This window comes from Rhinolophus sinicus, chromosome 9 (genome assembly GCF_057876585.1).
Source record: "Rhinolophus sinicus isolate RSI-liver-muscle chromosome 9, RSI-T2T, whole genome shotgun sequence".
Taxonomy (NCBI): domain Eukaryota; kingdom Metazoa; phylum Chordata; class Mammalia; order Chiroptera; family Rhinolophidae; genus Rhinolophus; species Rhinolophus sinicus.
Window position 1 is genome coordinate 27,109,933 of NC_142509.1, and position 19,424 is coordinate 27,129,356.

Below are 19,424 nucleotides of genomic sequence, written 5' to 3' on the forward strand. Positions count from 1 at the left end.
TGCTCCTCCCCAGGCAGGCCTGCTGGCCACTGGTGAAGACTAATCACCCAGGGCCTCCGTCACTCAGCACCCATGCTCCCCTGCCCGTCTTCTTTTCCTCCTCCCCCTCCCTGCCACCACCTCTGGCCTGATTAATTCCCCCAAATCTGCCATGCCACAATGACTAATCAGGCTGGTGCCCCACTAATTGGCACTCTGAGACCTGACAAATGACTGTTCACAGGATCCCAGAGCTGGGATAGGCTAACTTCCCAGATACAAACTACCCCAGGTTTGCCCCTAAGATAAATGAGCTGGAGCCTTGCAGGGGTTGGGGGGAGGGAGCAGAGGACCCAGAACAGAAAGAAAGGCCCCATCACAACCCTCTGATTAACTCCGCTCTGCCACTTCCTCGCTGTGTGTCTTACAGCCGGATTTCTCCCTCTCTCAGCCTGGCATTCTGGCTCCTGCACGGTCTGCACTGGGCCACAGATCGAGTTTCAGCTCCTCGGATGCCCTGTCCTTCCCACGCCATCCAACCTGCTCAATCACAATGGCTTAGTCCCAGCTCTCTGGGGGGAGGGAAGATTGTATACATTTTACATGCATACAATTGTGTGCATAATTATTACCTTCATTGACAGATATTGTATTGATATCGATGGGTAACCCACAATTTAAAAATCATAGGAAAATATACAATAGTCTTTATTGTAAGTAAATTCCATAGAGATAATTGATTCTCATCAAATGCTTTTATTGATTTTTGCCAAACTCTGGTATCAATAGCCAACCTATGGTTGGAATTGATGAACAAGTGTAGTTGAGGCATGAATATGGGTTGATATTTTCATTTAAGTGTTAATGGGGAAGCTGAAAGTGAAACAAGGGAGATGTATGTCAGAACTTCACTCATTTGTCAGTGAGGTGAACAACGGTTCTGCTAAATTGCAAAACGGTTTTTGAATACTGGAAGAATATTTCCTCAATTTTTTCTGCTAGTCACCTCGAACGGCTAAACACAACACACTTTGAAGTTGAATCTGTGTTAACATTTTCCCCATTACTTTCTAAGTGTAGACACTCAACAACACGATAAATTACACCCTGATTGGGAGCACTTGCCAGGTTCTGTGGTGTAAGTACTCTGACTTGAAACTTACCAACGCTTTGGCGAGTGTGGCGTTGGAGAGAGATACACAGATACCATGGTGTAGCGTTGCCACCATATAGACACAAAAGAGGGAAATAACCTCAAAAGCATAGATAATAGCAAAATGTAGCAAAACATTAAGAAATGATGAGTTTGGAGTATTTACCACTGTTATACTATGATTTATTTAGCTCCAAATTTACGTAATTTAAATTTCAGTAACTACCATGTGTTGTAGAAAAAGGATGTGACTGGCCTTTGTCCCTGGTTCCTGGGAGGACAACTCTATGCATCCCTGGAATTTCTGCAATAATAGGAGTGTCTTTGTTATCCAAGAACCCACTGGATCACACCTGAGTTTAAGAGATGACGTGACTCAGAAGGGGGGCTGGTTACCAGAAAGACCAACCATGTGATTAGAAGATTGGGGCATTGAGTACCTCCCCACCAGCCTGGAGATTGAGTTCAAGAACGTGACTAATGATCCAATCAACCATGCTCAGAAAAGAGGGCCTCAATAAAAACTCTGGACACCAAAGCTCAGTACAGCTTCCTGGTTGGTAAATACACTGATGTGCCAGAAGGGTGATTCCATGGGGAGAGGGCACCCTCCCAGACCTCGCCCTATTTATCTCTTCATTTGGCCTGTCCTGATTTTTTCCTTATAAATAATAAAACTGTAGCCACCAGCATAGTGCTTTCCTGAGTTTTATGATCTGTTCTAGCAAATGATTAAACTTGAGGGGGCTTATGAGACCCTCTGATTTCGTAGCCAGTTGGTCATAAATGTAAGGACCCCTGAACTTGCAGCTGTTGTCTGAAGGGAGGGCAGTCTTGCTGGGGTCTGTGCCCCTTAACCTATGGAGTCTGATGCTAATTCTGGGTGGTTAAGTGTCAGAGCTGGATTCTATTGCAGTGTCCTCGTCTGTGTCAGAATTTAGCATGTCTTTGAATAACATTGTTTTGTTATAACGATGAGATACCATAAGAACGTAACTCTTGTTTGTATCAATTAGTCTATGATAAAACTGGTTTCATTGTACGTCATTTCGTCACAGTTCCAAGAACCTATCAATGAGATCTTATGGGCTCACAAAACTTCTGAAAATTTAACGATTGGCTCTCCTTGGATTGGTACAAGTGCCATTGCCCAGGTCCACGTCTGAGCCTTTGCTTATGCCACCCTTTCTGCCAGAATGTCCTCCCTACACTCACGCGTATTCCTTGATTCAGTCACTTATTCACCCAATCTTTCCTGAGTGTCTCCTCTGTTCCACGCACCTTGCTCAGTGCTTGGGATAGTGATGAAAATAGACCGCACCTGAGTGGGTACAATCACTACTCCAGTCAGAGCCCCTACGGTTCTTTTGACCATTTCTCTGTGCCCCTCCACCAGCTTCTGTGTGCTTTCCTTCCAGGCGCCTGCATTTGTGACTCCTTCAAAGAGCTGTCCTCAGGCTATTAGAGTTCCTTTGCTAGCATATTCTGAGAGCCAGGGAGTTTATATTGGCTGGCCGGCATCCCCATGCTGGGGCTCACAGTTTGGGTGAAAATCCAGCTCCCTTGCCTCTGGCCAGGGTAACTCTGTGGTATAACTTACACCTGTGAGCTCCTGTATGGGGTCAGGCTGAAGCCACTCTCTGTGAGGCTTTGCCTGGAATTGCGCCCTCCTTGGCTTCCTCTCCTCTCTTGTCCTGCTTCCCCTTACTTATCTGCTGTGGGATCACTTCCTTCAACAATCACTTGTGCACGAATCCTTGTCCCAGGGTCCAACCTGAGATTCCCATCTCTGTCCTGAGATTCCCATCTCTGACCCATCTTGGTCTCGCAGGGAGGCAAGAACTGTTCACAGGATCCCAGAAAAACAAATATCTTTATAGATGGAAGTTAGTGTTCTGCAGGAAAGCAACAGAGTCCGGAACTGGGTCTCTGAAAGCTGTGACAGAGACATGCCCTATCAGCAGCAATCAGGGAAGGCCCCCTGGAGGAGGGAGTGCTTTCTGTAGGATGGACTATGAAGGGTAAGGGAGAGTTTAGTCAGGTGAAGGGGATGGGGAAAGGGGGAAGCTTTGCAGGTGGGCATAGCAGGTACAAAGGCCCTGAGGTAGGAGAGAGAGGCTGGAGCAAGAATGGGATGAGGCCGTGTCGTGCGGGAGACCCTGCTCGCTGCGCCATTTGTCGTGCAGGGCATCCGGCGGGGTCTCTGCTCCCGCTCCCCATACAAGAACGCAGGATATGGTGAGGCCAAAAAGGAACACCCACGGAGCCATAGGTAGGGGAGTCACACCACTATATTCTCCTGGCGGCACTATACTCTCACTGGAGGCTGGATCCACACTGTCCGCAAACCGCCATCCACGCTTGCCAGCCCAGCCGCCATCTTCTTGCTAGGCCCCCGTTCTTCCTCCTCTTCTCCTTCTCTAGCGTAGCCACAGCAGTTATATTAGTGGCCAATGGCTCACTGGTTACAGCTGACGGCCATGCAATCACAGTTGATGGCCATTTACTACCTGAGCCAGCACCTGTCTATGTGAGGCCGAGAGCCTGGAAACTACTTTCTGGGGCTCTGCCCCCACAGGCCGGAACATTCAGCCAGGGCAGGATTGTGCGGCTTATCAGTGTGAATAGGGATTTGGGTCCATTTCCTGAGAGGAGTGGAAACACACCTAAATGTCAAGCAGAGGGCTGATTTGAGAGATTTAAATTTTGAACTTTATCAAGTTTTGAAATATAAAGGTTCTTCAACCCACAGGAATTGACTCTGCGAATGAGCCAACCTGCGGGTACATGGACGTTCACTGCAGTGCCGTGTGTGATAAAAAAAAAAAAAAGAAAAAAGAAAGGCTGAGCCCACCGACATGTCTGTGAAGAGAGGACAGGTTTAAACATTTTGGTTCATCTGTTCAACAGACTCCTATGCCTTTAAAAAGCATGAACGACATGCAAATGTGCTCCACGTGGAACTGTCTCTAGGCTGAGCTGTTGGGTGGGGGAAGAATGTGCAAAATAGACTGTTGTATGTTCACATTCACCTAAAAGCAAAGTATATCTAGGAAATGTTTCTAGAAGGTCACACATAGTCACATGATTATTAAAAATAGCTACAGTGGTACATAGGCCATAGTAGACAGTCAATACATATTAGTTGAGTGAGTGAGTGAATGAATGAATAAATAAAATCATGCATTGTTGCTTCTGGGAAGTAGAAACAAAGGTAGGAGAGAGTTCTACTTGTTTACTTTTTAATCTTATAGTCTCCTGTAACGATGAATTGTTTTCTAGTAATATTTGCATGTGAGGTTTTTACTTTAATTTTTATTTTTATTAAAGTGTGATTTACATACAACAAAATTCAGTGATTTTAAGTGTGCAGTTTGAGTATACAAATGTAGGCAAATAAGTACAATTTGTATACATGTATACAATCATGTCAACACAATCAAGATATAGAACATTTCCATCCCCCCCCACATTTCCCTTGCGCCCCTTTGGGCAATTCTGAACCCCACACGTTGGCCCCCCAGGCCACCATCAATATGCTTTCCATCATATAGTTTTGCCTTTTCTAGAATTTCACACAAAGGGAGGGAGGAAACTTTGCAGGCAGATGGCATAGCAGGTGCAAACACGTAAATTTTTTTTTTGAGATTCACGTATATTGTTGCTTTTATCAGGAGTTCGTTCCTTCCTGTCGCTGAGTAGAGCTCCATGGTATAAGGGGACCAGAGTTTGTTGATTCGTTCACCAGTTCACTCTCCTTGCATACGTATTCATGGATCTGCTCACATGGCCCCACCTTCACCACCCTAATTTTCCCACAGTCCTGTTTCCCAACCCCTCACCCTGACACACAGCCCCCTGTCCTGCACACACCTATTGCCACCTTATTACCTGTCCCCCATAAAGGGAAGAACCCCATCCCTCCTAGGTGACCTTTAAAAGGTGTAAGTAAAGATTGTGGCAGTGAAGCCAGCACTGTGGAAAGCCGTGGTGGCTGTCCCCTCCCCTAGCTGAGGCCAAGCCTTGGAGAAAGCTGGACAGAGGGCCAGACAGGGGACCTTGGCTGAGGCCTCTTCCCCCTGGGATTCCTGCTTCGCCTCCTCTGGGACTTGAGGAAACAGCCAGGCCTGGAGAAGGAGGGTGGGACCACTGGCTCCTACAAGGACTTCCAAGCATCCCTCATGCTCCCAAGAATGACCTCATTTAACACCCCACACAACATTGCCTGATATGAGGAACCCCACTTTGGAAATAGGGGAAGGGAAGCTCAGAGAGAGTAAGGACTTGCCCAAGATCACACAGCTCAGAGGGGACAAGCTGGGACTTCACCTCCTCACCTGCTATTGGCTACTAAGATGCATGGAGGTCCCACAAGATCCAGAGAAAGCCAGAGAGAAAACATCCTACAAACACCCTCAGGCCACTGTGAATGTTTGAATGGAGGCAGGCAAGGTCATCCCTTCCATTCCTGTGGCCTCACGCTGCTGGGTTCCCAGGCAGGGAGCAGGGAACCCTGCTGCTTCTCTGCACTGTCCACTTGGGTCCCTCTCTTCACTGCCCCCGTGAGCTAGCCTGAACCCCTCCAGCTGTCACCTGACTGAATAGAGGGGAAGAAACAGATGAAAGGTCACTCCCCACCAGGCAGTGTGGAATGTTAGGCCCAGAGCTGGGAGGAAGGAGATGGCCTCCTGCTTCACTGAGAACTGTTCTCTCCACCCTACCTGCCTATTTACATACCCTGCCCCCTCCCTCCCAGTAAGCCAGTAATAATAATCCATTTTTAAAAGCCCCAGTCCCCACTGCTGGGCTCAGGGACACAGGATAGCAGCCTCTGGCTGTGCATAAACATGAGAGACAGATGTTGCCAACATCTGGAGACAAGGGAGGCCCAGTCCTGCCTGGAAATGGGAAGAGTGCTCAGCTGGGAAGAGTGCTCCGGGGGAGGGGACCCCTACCTGCCACTCATCTGGACAGGGGCCACTTTACCCCAAAGAAGGGCCCCTAGGCCCTGGCCAGGGCTCCCAGGCTTGGAGGCGCTTTGGAAGGGGGGAAGCTGAGCGGCTTCTGCCTGCAGGAAGGGGACTTCAAAGGCTCCCCTAATCCCTGGTGACATTTTCAGACATAGGAGTTTGCTTTTTTATGCTGTGGATCAAAGCCCAGAGCTTTATAAATAACCCTCATAAAAGCCAAGGGGCTTGTAAAGTTAAACAATAAGTCAAAAAGAGTGTGATTATTCAGGGACAGGGGAGGCTGGGGGAGTCTGGCCCCTGCCCTGCCCACCGGATGGCCACTACCTCCTCCCTAGATGAGGCAAAAGATGGAAGGTCCCGTGGGAGTTCAGGAGGCAGGCCTGGAGGGCCTGGGGTGGATTTGGAGGTTCCTCTCCAGCCCCTGCCAGCCCCCCAATAGGCATCCTAGAGATGGCCATTCATTCATTAAATCATTCATTCCTTTAATCAGTCAGTCAGTCAATCAACAAACGTTTCCTGATGCCATCCCTGTGCAAGGCCACTGGCCAAGGAGCATAAGCCTTGGCTTTACTGGGGTTCAAATCACAGCACTACTGAGTCTCAGTTTCCTTGTCTGCAAAATGGGGATACATTTTGAACCTGTCCTAAGAGAGTTGATGGGAGGCCTCCATGGCCATGGCATGTGGTAAAAGCTCAAAATGTGGGTTATTATTACTGTTAATCAGACACCGGTAACCATAATCAGTGGTCTCTACAAAGGGCTTCTTTTCTTTGTCTGCCTCCCACTCCCCCAAATAACTTCCTGTTCTGCCTTCACATCTTCACCTCTCCAGTTGGAAGGTGGGTTTTAATTTACATTTTCTGTGAAGTCACAGGGACCATGAGCCATCACCCAAGGAGAGGCTATTTCCAGAGCTGGGGCTTAGGGGGATGTAAATTCAGGTCCTGTGTCCAGCATTTCCCAGCTGCATGTCCTTGGGCCCTGTTCTCCTTCTCTGAGCCTCAATTTCCTCATCTGTAAAATGAGAATGCGAGGGAGGATCCAGTGAGGGCGGGAATATCCAGTACCTGGCATGTAGTAGGTACTCAGTAAATGAGCACGGATACTTTTAGTTCTCACAGTGGAAATTTCCAGAGCGAGCGCTCAGCATCAGTGCAGAAAAGGAGGGAGCGATAGGATTGGCAGATGATGTGGGTCCCTCAAGCCTAGCACACTGGGAGCTGGGGCCTGGGTCCTCCTTTGGACGAGGAGGTCAGGATGTGGGACAGGCTATGCCCTCATGGTGCCTCTTCCCCATCCCAGGGCTTTCCCTAAGTGCACATGGCAAGCTTCAGGATGGAGGCAAGTCTATTTCATAGACGGGAAAACGTAAGGACCAAGGTGGTGAAGGCATTCACCTGAGGTCACCCAGCTAGATTGTGCCAGGACTGGTATTGGAACCCAGGCCTGGCAAATCGCAGATCAGTCTTTTCTGCTGCTCTCATAGGTCCCAAAGGTGGGCAGCTCAAAGCTGGTTTTTGCCTGAAACCAGCAGCATCTGCCTGACCAGCCATTCCAGAGGAAGCAAATGAGCTCCCAGAGCTGCGAGCCTGGCTTTACATCTGCGTAGCTCCTGTTTCGAGGATTCAAGTTTAGCTGCTGCCACCCCAGCTTCCAGCTTCCTGGTTTTTTGCAAAGAAGGATGAGGGGTGAGGAGCCAGGAGAGATGGACGCGTGTCTTAGTCTGTTCAGGCTGCTGTAACAAAATACCGGAGACAGGGTGGCTTATAAACAATGGAAATTTATTGCTCACAGTTCTGGCGGCTGGAAGTCTGGCATCAGGGTGCCAGCGTGGTTCAGTGAGGGCCCTCTTCTGGTTGCAGACTTCTCACTGTGTCCCCACATGGCCGAAGGGGCGAGGGAGCTCTTGGGGCCTCTTTTATAAGAGCACTAATCCCTTCCATGAGGGCTCTGCCCTCATGACCTAGTCACCTCCCAAAGGCCCCACCTCCAAATACCATCACCTTGGGTGTTAGGTTTTCAACATATGTCTTTTGGGAGGACACAACATTCCCACCACACCAGCACGCTAGTGAGTTCCATCCATCGGTTCCATCATTCACTCATTCGATGAGCGAGTCAGTCACTGAATAAATGTTTATTAGCCTCCATCACATGCCAGGCCCCATGCTGATCCCTGAGGCTGCAGAGCAGACCAGATAGTGAGGGTCGCTGCCCCGCAGAGCTGACAGTGAGGTAGGAGGTGACACAGTCCAGTGTGACCAGGGCAAAGCTGCGGCACTCAACCCATATGTGGAGGAGGGGCAGCGAGGGTTTTCTGTGGAAGTGACACTTGAGCTGGGTCCAGACAGTGAGTAGAAGTCAGCCTGGGAAAGGGAGCCAGAAACAGTCTGTTCAGCAGAGGGAATAACCTGGGAAAAATGAGAAGGCACAGGTGTAGACACAGAAGGGGCCTCCCCCACAACACTCCTTTGTCCTATTTCAAGATCAGAATCCTCTGAGCGGCAGGTGAGTCCCGCATCCTGTGATCTTCACATCCACCGTGCCCCCATCCCAGGTAGATATTATTCCCATTATGGCAGCCGAGGCAAGGGAGGCTCAGAGAGGTTGAGTAACTTGCCTAAGGTCACACAGCAAAAGCACTTTGGATCTAGACCAGCTTGGTGGATGTGGGCACTGGGGAGCTGTTTATCAGGGGCCCTCCCAGAGCCTCCAGGGTTTACAGCCTGTGTCTTCAGCGAGTTACCTCTCCTTGCTGAGTCTCAATTTTTTTCATTTGCAAAGTGAGACCCAGGTGAAGCCCTACTTCCTCCCCACCCCACTTGTTACGGCCACATCTCTCTCTGACCTCATTAGGGCAGTTGGCCTGGAAGCAGCCTTCCCTGGGGAAGACTCAGCCACAAACCCTGTCCCAACTAGGCCAGGTACAAAGGGATCCCCCTGTGGGCATCTGGCCTAATTGGCAGCAGACCCCAGGGAGCTGTGCCAGCTTCACTACTATCAGTTCATGACCAGTGAAACACTCGCCTGGAGCTCGTCAGAGCTGGCCCCAGGACCCAGCTCCCCTGTGGCCAGAGGATGGCTCCCTGCCAGGCACACCCTGGGTGCCTTCCCTAGATGCCCTCACTTGATTCCTGAAGCACCTGATGAGGTCCCCTATGTTCCCACTTTCCAAAGGAGGAGTTGGGGTTAGGGGGTGGGACTGCCCCCAGAGCCCTTGCCAAGCTGGAATCGACCCTTAAGTGGCTCCCTGGCACCCTGGGCCCTGGTTCCCTTGTCTGGAAAAATGAGGATGATGAGGCCCATTCTGTGGGCAAGACACTGGGCTCAGTTTCCTCATCTGTAAAATGGTGTGGATCTAACTTGCCAGGGTAGTGTAAGAATTAACCACCAAATAATAACAGTGCACAATTGTTGAGCACCTACTGTGAATAGGGTAATTTTGAGGGGCTCTGCGTGTATTAATTCTTAATCCTCATGCAACTTCCTGCTATTATCCCATTTTACAGTTGAGCAAACAGAGGCACCTCAGCACAGGCCTCAGTAAAAGTTAGCGTTTATTTCTTTTCCACTCCCTCCAGCATCCAAAGAATATTTTCCCATGCTCTACACCCTTCTCCTGTGTCTTCCACCTCCTTCCAGACAGCAACAGAAGATGTCATTCGTGGGAGCACCTGGGGACAGAGTTGCAAATGCTTTTATGTTGACTAAAGTTAGACACAGAAGGAACTTCCCAGCCATGAGCTGTGAGCAGAAGTGTGTCCCCCATGGTCAAGGCTGAGAGCTGCTGAGATAAAACCCTGTCCTGAGACAGCAATAGGGACAGATGGCCCTTCCAAGTTCTTTGCAGCTTTAGGATTCTCGAAGCAGGACTGCAGTGAGGCCTGTACCATCTCTCGTGTATGTTTCTTCCTGGGGTTGGGGAATGCCAGGCTGTTGTCTGGCACTGGGGGAGGGGAAGTTCGTCAGCAACAGGATTCTGGGATTGGTGCGAACACTCCCTTCCCCACCCGATGTATGCTGGCCCCCCAGAGCAGCTGGGCAACATTTCTGCTGTCTGCGGGCTCATTTATCATTCTGAGGGGGGCATCACCACTGTGAGGTCCCCCGGGACAGCTCTGCCGTGGCCCCATCTGATTGAAATCCAGGCCCAGTGCACACTCAGCCCCGGGAAGTGGCCGCCTGGAACCCGAAATAAATAATACCATGGGCAGGAGGCACAGATCTGCCGCTAATTATGGCATATCCTGATTAAATGGGGTGCGTAAATAAATAGTTCAGCTTGGAAGCTGAATCGGCCAGGAAGACTGCTGCGGCCAGCCCTGCTCTGAGCCTCTGCTGTCCTTCTCCCCTGTGGGGGCAGACAAGGGACAGAACCTGGGTCCCACTTGCTGGGTGGCCTAGGATCAGTCACTCCCTCACCTCTTGGCCTCAGTTTCCTCATCCAGTAAGCAGGGTGCCAATAATCACAGTTGATCACAGGGATTTCAGCCAAGCTCACAGTTCTGGGGTGAGAATCTGAAAGGACATTTGGGGTAACTGGGTTTTGATTGTGAATAGCAAAGAATAAAGAATTGGGGGCCAGGTGGTCTTGGGTTTGAATCCCAGCCCTGGGACCAGCCCCATGCCTCAGTTTCCCCTTCTGTGTATTGGAGAGCTGTGAAGAGCCAGTGAACACTCTGAGCTGCATCTAGCGCACGGCACAAGAGGTAGCAATAGGAGCATTACCAATACCACACACTTGAGTTCTGGCAGGTCCCCAGAAGACCCAGCCCCGGGCAGGGTCCACACTCTCTACACCCTCTTGGAGGCCCTCCCTAGGGACTTCCGTGCCTGTCCTCACAGATACCACTTACTCATTTCCAGAAGGCAGAGCAATAATAGAATGGGAGCCCTGGGGGAAAGGAGGAGGGAGAATCATCCTGGAAAAGTTTAAATCAATTAACTCCCTTCCAGAAAACAGGCTGGGAAATATAATGGCAAAATAATGACTTTTCTCCACAGGATTAAATGACATAGACCAGGGCCCATGGAGGAGTCAGAGAGGCAGGCATGGGAGCCCTGTCTGTGACTGCCTGTGTGGCCTTAAGCACGTCTTTTTTTCCTTTTCTGAGCCTGAGTTTTCCCATCTGGACAAGGGGACGACTTGGGCCAGCATTGAGAATGGCTAATAGATGGCATGCCTTCTGCCACTCTCCCCTCCCTTGCCCATGCAGGCATTGCTAATTGATTGCAGCACTGGGCTCATGGAGCCCAGATGGACTAGCAAAACCAATCGAAGCCAGAGCTCCAGGAATTCCCTTCAGATGGGTTAGAGTTGGCACAGAGACACCAGGATGGGTTGAGAGGGTCTGCAAGTCCTCCGCTGGCACAACATCAATATTTAGCAATGGTGTTATTACTGCTGTGACAGACTGAGTCTGTCATAGCACTTACTGCAATGATGAACATTCACTTGAGTGTTAGTTGTGGGCCAGGCACTGTTCTAAATGCTTCCATATATTGACTCATTAAAACCTCATAACCATCAGCTACAGTAGTTACTATTATTATTATGCTTATTTTGCAGAGGAGAAAACCAAAGTCCAGAGAGGGGAGGTGATTTGGCCCAAGGTCACCCAGCTATAAATGGAGTCAAGATTTGAACTCATGCCTCTGTCTTATCCGAATCTCAGCGGTCCAGATAGGGTAATGTGACCCTTCTCTTTTAATTGGTAGTCTGGGGAAGAGAGCCACCGTTTCTCCACACCAAACTCTGTGTCACACACATTATCAGTTTGCAACTGCAATTATCCTCATTTTCCAGATGGGGAAACTAAAGCTCAGAGGGGTGATGGGACCTGCCCAAGGTCACATGACTGGTCATTGGCTGGGTGGGGTAAGGTGACACTGTTTTCCCACCTGCCCCTCTCCCTGCAGGAATGATGCCCCTTTATCTTGGAATCTCCAGTGCCCAGCCCAGGGCCTGGCACACGAGAGCCATGGAATGAATGAATGAATGAGACAGCTAGTGCTAGAGTAATACCAGACTTAGAGTATACACTACCTCTTCCATCCTCAGCCCTCCAACCCCTAAGCTGACTCCCTGTCCCTGTCCTTCGATGACCCACCTGCCTCAACTGGGTGACCTCTAACCTCTGCTCACAGCCCCAGATGACCCTGAAGGCTTCTGGTCGGGGCTCAAATCCATCATTCCTGAGTGGTCTGTCCCAGCCCTGCCTCTCTCCATCCATCTTCCCATCATAGCTAGAAAGAAGGGAGTAGAGTTGAGATGGGGGGCCTCCACTCCAGGAAACTCTTGGGAGGTCCCCTCCAGCGTATCCTCCATCACTTTCCAAACAGCCACTGCCCATCTGCAGAAACTTTTGGTCAAATATCTTGGAACCCAACATATAAGACAAGGGCAGAGGGCTCTGGCTGGAGGCTACAGGCTATGAGGGAGTCCTGCCTGGTGTCGGCCCACCCTCCTAGCCTCCCAGCAGCCCCCAGGGTGGAGACCCCCAGAGAACCTTCAGAAAACCACAGAGACAAACTCTGCCCTGGGGGCCAGCAAACCTGGGTTTGAATTCCTGCCTAGCCACTGGCGTGCTGTGGGACCTGGAACAAGTCCTTGCCTTCTCTGAACCTCAGTTTCCTCACCTGCAACATGAGAGGATTGAGTTCAGAGGTTTCCAAACCTTTATTGTTGGGACAGTAGAAACCATTTTTCAAATTAAATCATACACTGAACTGCAATATGAAGCAGAGATGAAATTGAATGTGCTCTGGTTGAAGTTGGTGAGGTGGGGATGGAGGGGGGACCCCAGAGCGCTCTCTGTCCCGACTCCCTTTATCCACACCCACCACAGCTAGTGGTCCCTGATGCACCTTCCCAAAAGCCTAAGGTTCCTAGAAAAAAAATTTTAATACAGGAGTAGAGATTCTTTTTCAAGCATTTTATTATGAAACATTTCAAACATGCAACAAAGTTTAAAGATATTTACAGTGAACACCCAAATATCCACTGTGTGGATTCTACCCTTAATAGTTTACTGTACTTGCTTTATCAAATAAGGGGGCCCTCTCAGCTCTGCAAAATTCCACGACTCAGAGGGGGCCCTACTGGGGGGTCTGAGTCCTTTCCGGGAAGTCCTGTGAATTTGTGATGGCAAAACCAGCTGCTATAACAAATAGACCCTGGCATTTTAGTGGTGAAACTCAACAGTTCAAAGCCTGTGTTGTTGGTCAACAGGTGGGCAACTTTCCTCCACAAGTGATTTAGGGACCCAGGCTCCATCCATCTTTAGCTCTGTTCTGATCTAGAAGGGTCGATCGTCTGCCTTGAGGCAGAAAAGAAAGTTTATAGAGAAGAGGCACATCCACTTCTTACATCGTGCTTGCTCACATTTCATTGGCAAAAGCTACTCACACAGCCTTGGCTGGAAATAGTCCTAGGCTATGTAGCCCAGCTGGGCTCTGCTTCCTGGTGTCCAGTCCATCCCATGGAAAGGGGTACAAATTTTAGTGGTGAATTGGCTGTCTCTGCTCTACCCAGTGTGGCTGAAAGTCCCCACAACCATCCCAAATCATCCTAACCACCCTCTTGGCTCCATGCTTCCCCATGATAGGTCCTAAGGGGCCTCGCTAGCGCTCCACAGGAGTTTAACTTTGTTGAACAAACCTGTATTGAGCTCTTACTGTATACCTGAGTTCACTACCAAGGCTTGACCATATAAAGATGAACAAGACCAGGCCCTTCTCCTTAAGAACCTTCCAGTAAGTGGGACTGACAGCTCTTTCCTCTTGAACCCTCCCTTTCCTAAGAAAAAGCCCATGAGATTTCCCATTTTGTGAGGGTGGGCGGGTCTGACAGTGGAACCCTGGGGAGGGATCTGCATTGATAAGTCTTCCTGAGGCACCTTCTGTGTGCTCGGAACATTCATATGGTGGAGCGCATGTCATTCTTCCTTCACTCTTGCAAAGGCAATTTCCCCATTTTATATGAGGGAATGAATGCCAAGGCTCAGAGCAGTGAAGTGACTTGCCCAAGGTCACACAGCTAGCTGTGGTTTGAACTCAAATATCACTTCCTAGTTCCTGCTCTTTTCTGCTCCATGAGGGTATCTGGTGGAATCTGTAGTAGAAGAGAAACACAGAAGGTTAGCTTCCCGCCACAGGCCCTAAGCTAGGCGCTTCACAAGTGTCCCTTCATTTCTTTCCTCTCTGCATCCATGAACTTGGTGTTGTTATTCTTGCCGTTTTAGAAAACAGGAAGCCAAGGCTCAGAGAGGTAAAGTGACTTACTCAAGGTTGCACAGCCAGTTTGGTTCCATATCCTGGTCGACTTGACCTCACCGGGGGCACATCTTGATGTATGGGTGGTTTATATGGCTAAACATAGAGGCAGTGGGATTGTTCCTGTCACAAGAATGGCTTAAGAGGCAAAGGGATGCTTTCTCCATTAACAATGGTGTGAACATATTTTAAGATGATGGAATGACATCTACAATAATGATCTACAACACGGCTGCAGACAGTGGAGCAGATCCCCCTCCCTGGATCCCGGGCAGAAAGGGGTTCTGGGGTAAGGCCAGAGGCACCTTCCTGGAGCTCTCTGGGTCTGAGCCAGGGGCTGGGACCGAGGGAGGGAACCCAAGGCGAGTGGGCAGGAAGCAGGGACCCAGCCTATCGATGATAAGGGCCCAATCAATGCTATCTCCCCAGGCCATGCCTGGACAGACATTGATTTCTGCCGCTGTTGTTAACTCCCTGTTTATGTAACGCCTGAACTTTGCACAACTGAACCGTTTCATGTGCAGAAGAGGGCCTGTTGCCATGAAAACCAGGCTGCACATGACAGCCGGGATGCGGCGGGATTCCTGTTTTATTGGCCTGCACTGAATGTATTTTAACCTTGATAAGTCAATAACTTTTTGTACAAAAGGAGATCTGCCAGACAGGCTTAGGAGGGCCTGCTGGCCTTAAAAGGCCAGAGAGGAGGCGGAGTGGAGTGCGCTGGGTTTAATCCCCTGGAAATCTCCCTGCCACTCAGAGCCTGGGAGAACCAGGCCCAGCTGGCTAGAGAGCAGAGACGACCTTACGGGGTCGTGGGGACCACCTCCACCTCCAATCACTGTTTCCTGTTGGTTAAGGCTGCCAGCTAAGTCAGAAAGCTCATTGCAAAGAGACCCCACCAGGGTTTAAAGCTTAGTCCCGCTCACTCAGGAACTCTATGCCACCTTGAGCAAGGCCACGGATCCCAGCCTCAGGTTTCACATCTGTACCACACTCCAGGGGTTCCTTCCTCTTCGTGGGCTGCTTGCAAGGTTTACAGATCCCATATGTGGTCTGGGGTAGTGCCTGGTCCACAATGGGGTCTCACTAGATGGATGTTATCTTAGTATTATTGTTGCTGCTATATTTTACAATCATAATCATTGATTATATTTGTAGAACCCTTTCGGTTTTAGGAAGTGTTATATTATTGTCTCATTATAGTCCTTCAGATAGGCAGGCCTAGTCCCAATTTTCAGATGAGGAAACTGAGACCCAGGGAAGTTGGCTGACTTGTTTAGGAGGTCACATGACAAGATGGGGGCACTGACGGAAGGAACCAAGCCTCCATTCACAGGGATCGCCCCCGTGTTCCCCAACAGCCAACCCCAGACTCATGGCAGACACCACAAATTGATGGCAGCACAGCACCCTTTCCCTTCTGAGCCTGGGTGAGGCCTCAGGATCCTTCAAACACAGAGGTGGTGTTTGAGATGAGACTCATGGAACTGGGTTCAAGTCCCATCTCTGGCCCAAACTTACCGCAGGACGTTAGGCAAATACCTTCCCCTCTCTGGGCCTCCTGATCTCCAGTGGCAAAACAAGGAAGACATTTAATGGTTCTCAGGTTCTCTGAGGGGTCTTCCAAGTAGAAAAGACCCCCACCACTTCCTGGTTCCTATGTCAACAACCCAGGCCCCGTGAACCCTCCCCAATTCTGTCTACCTACTCTGTGTCTGTGATTATGCAAGGTGCTGGGACATAGCAGTGAAGATAATGACAGGGTTCCTCCCCTCAGAGCTGACAGTCAAGACAGGGAGACAGAAAATAAACAAGTCAACCCGCAAATATTCAGGGAGTTGCCAACATTAATAAGTGCTGGGAAGGGAAAAAGAAAAGTGTTCTGGGAAGAATAAATTCAGATGGGGTAGTCAGGGAGGGCTTCTCTGAGGAGGTGACATTTGAGCTGAGACCTAAAGTGTGATAATGAGCGAGCTGTGTGAAGGGCAGAAGGAAGAATGTTCTGAGCAAAGGGAACAGATTGTTCAAAGGCCTCAAGGTAGGAAACAGTTTGGAACCTTCAAGCAGCCAAGAGGCCAAAGTGCTAGAGGGTGTGAGGGTGAGGTGTGGTTGTGGAGCTTGGCAGGGGCCAGGCCCTGAGGCTATCTGGGCCTCCTAAATCCCCCATCCTCTGGCCTCCTTGCCCCATCCCCCTAGGCCTGCCCCAGAGAGAGGTTCCAGGTACTGGGGGGCAGGGCTGGGTGAATAACAAGGTTACACGTGCTGCTTCTTTTCCCTTTTCTCCAGGAGGAGCATAAAGAGCTCTTTCTTTTCTGCTTATTAATAGCTCTGATTAAATTATCTCTGAAAAATCTACGTGGTGTGCACCAATAGGGGCTCAGCTCCCTCCAGGCTCTGGCCTAGATTATGGCAATGAGGGCAGGTGAGGCAATTGGGGGCTGGGGAGAGAGGCTGAGGCAGGCCTGCTCCCCCACCAGGATAAAGGCTCAGTGTCTGCCTCCCTGCCTCCCTCCCCAGCCCTATCTCAGCCTCTGACCAACCTCTGCTCTTGGGACATTCACAGCTCCCTCACTTGGCCTTTGCAGTGGCAGTTCCCTCTGCCAGGAGCGCCCTTCCCTCACCTCTACCCTTGGTACCTCCTACTCATGTTTCTTAGGGCAGCTGATTAGGCTTTCCGCCACCACCAGCCCACCAGCTGGGTCAGGAGCCTGCTTTGGGCTTTCCCTTTCCTGTTACCCTGGATGATAACTGTTAGTTGCCTTCTCTGTCCCCCATGAAAGTTGAGTGCCACGAGTCCAGGGACTGCTGAGTCCCCAGTGGCTGGCACAGGGCAGGTCCTTAGGAAATGACAAATGAATGAATGAATTCGCATCAGGCCTCAGCAAGCGAGACCATGACTAACCTTACATATGTGGGAGGGTAGGAGCAAAAGTTTCAGGCTCCAGGCCCCTTGAGCAGTGCCTATGTGGCATTTAACAGTTTTACAGATGGGGAAACTGAGGCACAGAGCAAATGAGTTACATGGCTAGTAACCTGCAGAGTCAGGATTCAAACCTAGTCAGTCTGATTCCCTTCCCTCCTGCTCTCCCTGCTTCTCCTACAAGAAAACAAAACAAAAACCTGGGCCACATTTATTCATTGATTCAGAGATTAATTCAGTGACCCTTTATTGGGTGTTGACTATATGCCCAGCTTGTATTAGGGATATAGCAATCCAAATGTAGCCTCTATCCTCACAGAGCCCTCAGGATGGTGGGCAAGACTGACAAATAAGTGGGCCATTATAACACAGACTGGGTACATCTATGAAGGGGGAAGCATTCTATCCTGGAAGGTGGCAGTCCAGGAAGGCTTCTCAGAAGAGGTGGTACCCTAGCTGACATCTGAAGGAGGAGCAAGAGTCAACTACTTGGAGGGGGATATTTTAGTGGAGGGGACAGCATGGGCAAAGGCCTAGAAGCCCAGGAGACACTTGGGGGAACGTGCAAGTCTTGTGTGTAAGAGGCATACAGGGGCAGTGAGGAATGAGGTGTTCTTTGTCCCCCAACCCCCTCTTAGGTCCCTGGCTAGAGACAGCATTCAGGGGCTGGCCCCCCTGGTGGTTCTCTGGACCATGGCAAATCCATCTTGACACTTCTCCATTCACATAATGCAGAGTTATTGGACACCACCAAGAGCAAGGGAATGCTGGAAATAGAGGGGAATGAGGGCCTGACCTCAGGGAGGTGGGCATGTGGGGGGTTGTGTGAGGCAGGTAGGTACTATGAATGTTTGGGTACTATAAGTGAAGGCCTGTGAGCATCTGGGGGGGGGGCGGTTCACCTGCCTAGAGGGGTGTCAGAAGCACCTGGAAGACACCGCTCCACCTACATAGCTACCTTCGAGACTGCTGCTGCCTAAAATCTCACCATTCGCACATTATGGACTCACAGACTTCAGAGATGGTGGACCTTTGAGATCTGCTAAACCCCTGTCTGTACCCTGGAATCACGCGGGGACCTCTGGAAACCTGAGAGGCCAAGAGTGGGTGCCAGCTGGTGTCTGATTGGTAGGTTAGGTTATGAGCTTCCCCCTTCATTTTACAGCAGAGGAAACTGAGGTCCAGAGAGGAGAAGAAACTTGCCCTCAAGGTCACGACCAATCAATTAGTGGCTGGCATAGAACACAGTAAATCAAGGTCAGGGGCGATGGTGTTTGGAACTCGGTTCTGTCATTGTGTGACCTTGTGCAAGTCACGTGGCCTTCCTCGGCTGTAAAATGTGGATATTAATCGAATAGACCTCACAGGGTTGCTGTGAGGGTGAAAGGAGATAGAAATATGTGATATAAATAGCTCTGAGCACTGCCTGTTCCATAGTTGGTGTCAAGTCATGGTAACCTACGCTATAAAAAAAATCCCGAACTTTGGAAAGGCTGTGGTGTGGCCCCCTGCCTTCTCCCATTCCTGCCCTCTCTTTCTTCCCAGGGTTTTGGTTGTCGCGGTCCCTCACCCCGCACCTGGCTTGAGCGCTCCACGCATTTTTCCCACTTGTCTACACCCGCGGTCCCTCCAGCGAGTCACCCGGGCAACAGGCCATGGCGTCACACGGCTGGCCCCAGAGTGTAAGCAGCTGGCGGCGGCATGACGTTTCCAGGTAAATCCCCACCCCCACCCCAGCTCCCGGGGGCGTTGTATGGGGCGGCTGGGAGAACTAAAACCGGGCACTGAAGCCGCGTGTTGCTGGGAACCGCGCGCTTGTTGGCCGCTTGGCGGCCTGAAACAGGGCCAGCTCCTGCCCTAGATAGGGCGGCAGGTGTCCTACTTGGGCAGGCCCTGGAGCTCCCCCGCGGGCGCCTCTCCCAGATTCTGGGTAGGGGTGGATTGGCTCTTGGAAGTAGGCCAAGGCCAACTATAATGAGCTCATCCCACTGAGTACACTCACCAGGGTCTCCAAAGCCCACCATGTCTTGATCACCACAACTGGGTTTATTGAGCACTTATTGTGTTCTGAATCCTTTCCACACAATAACTCACTTTGCCCTCACAATCCTGTAAACGTCCAAGGCC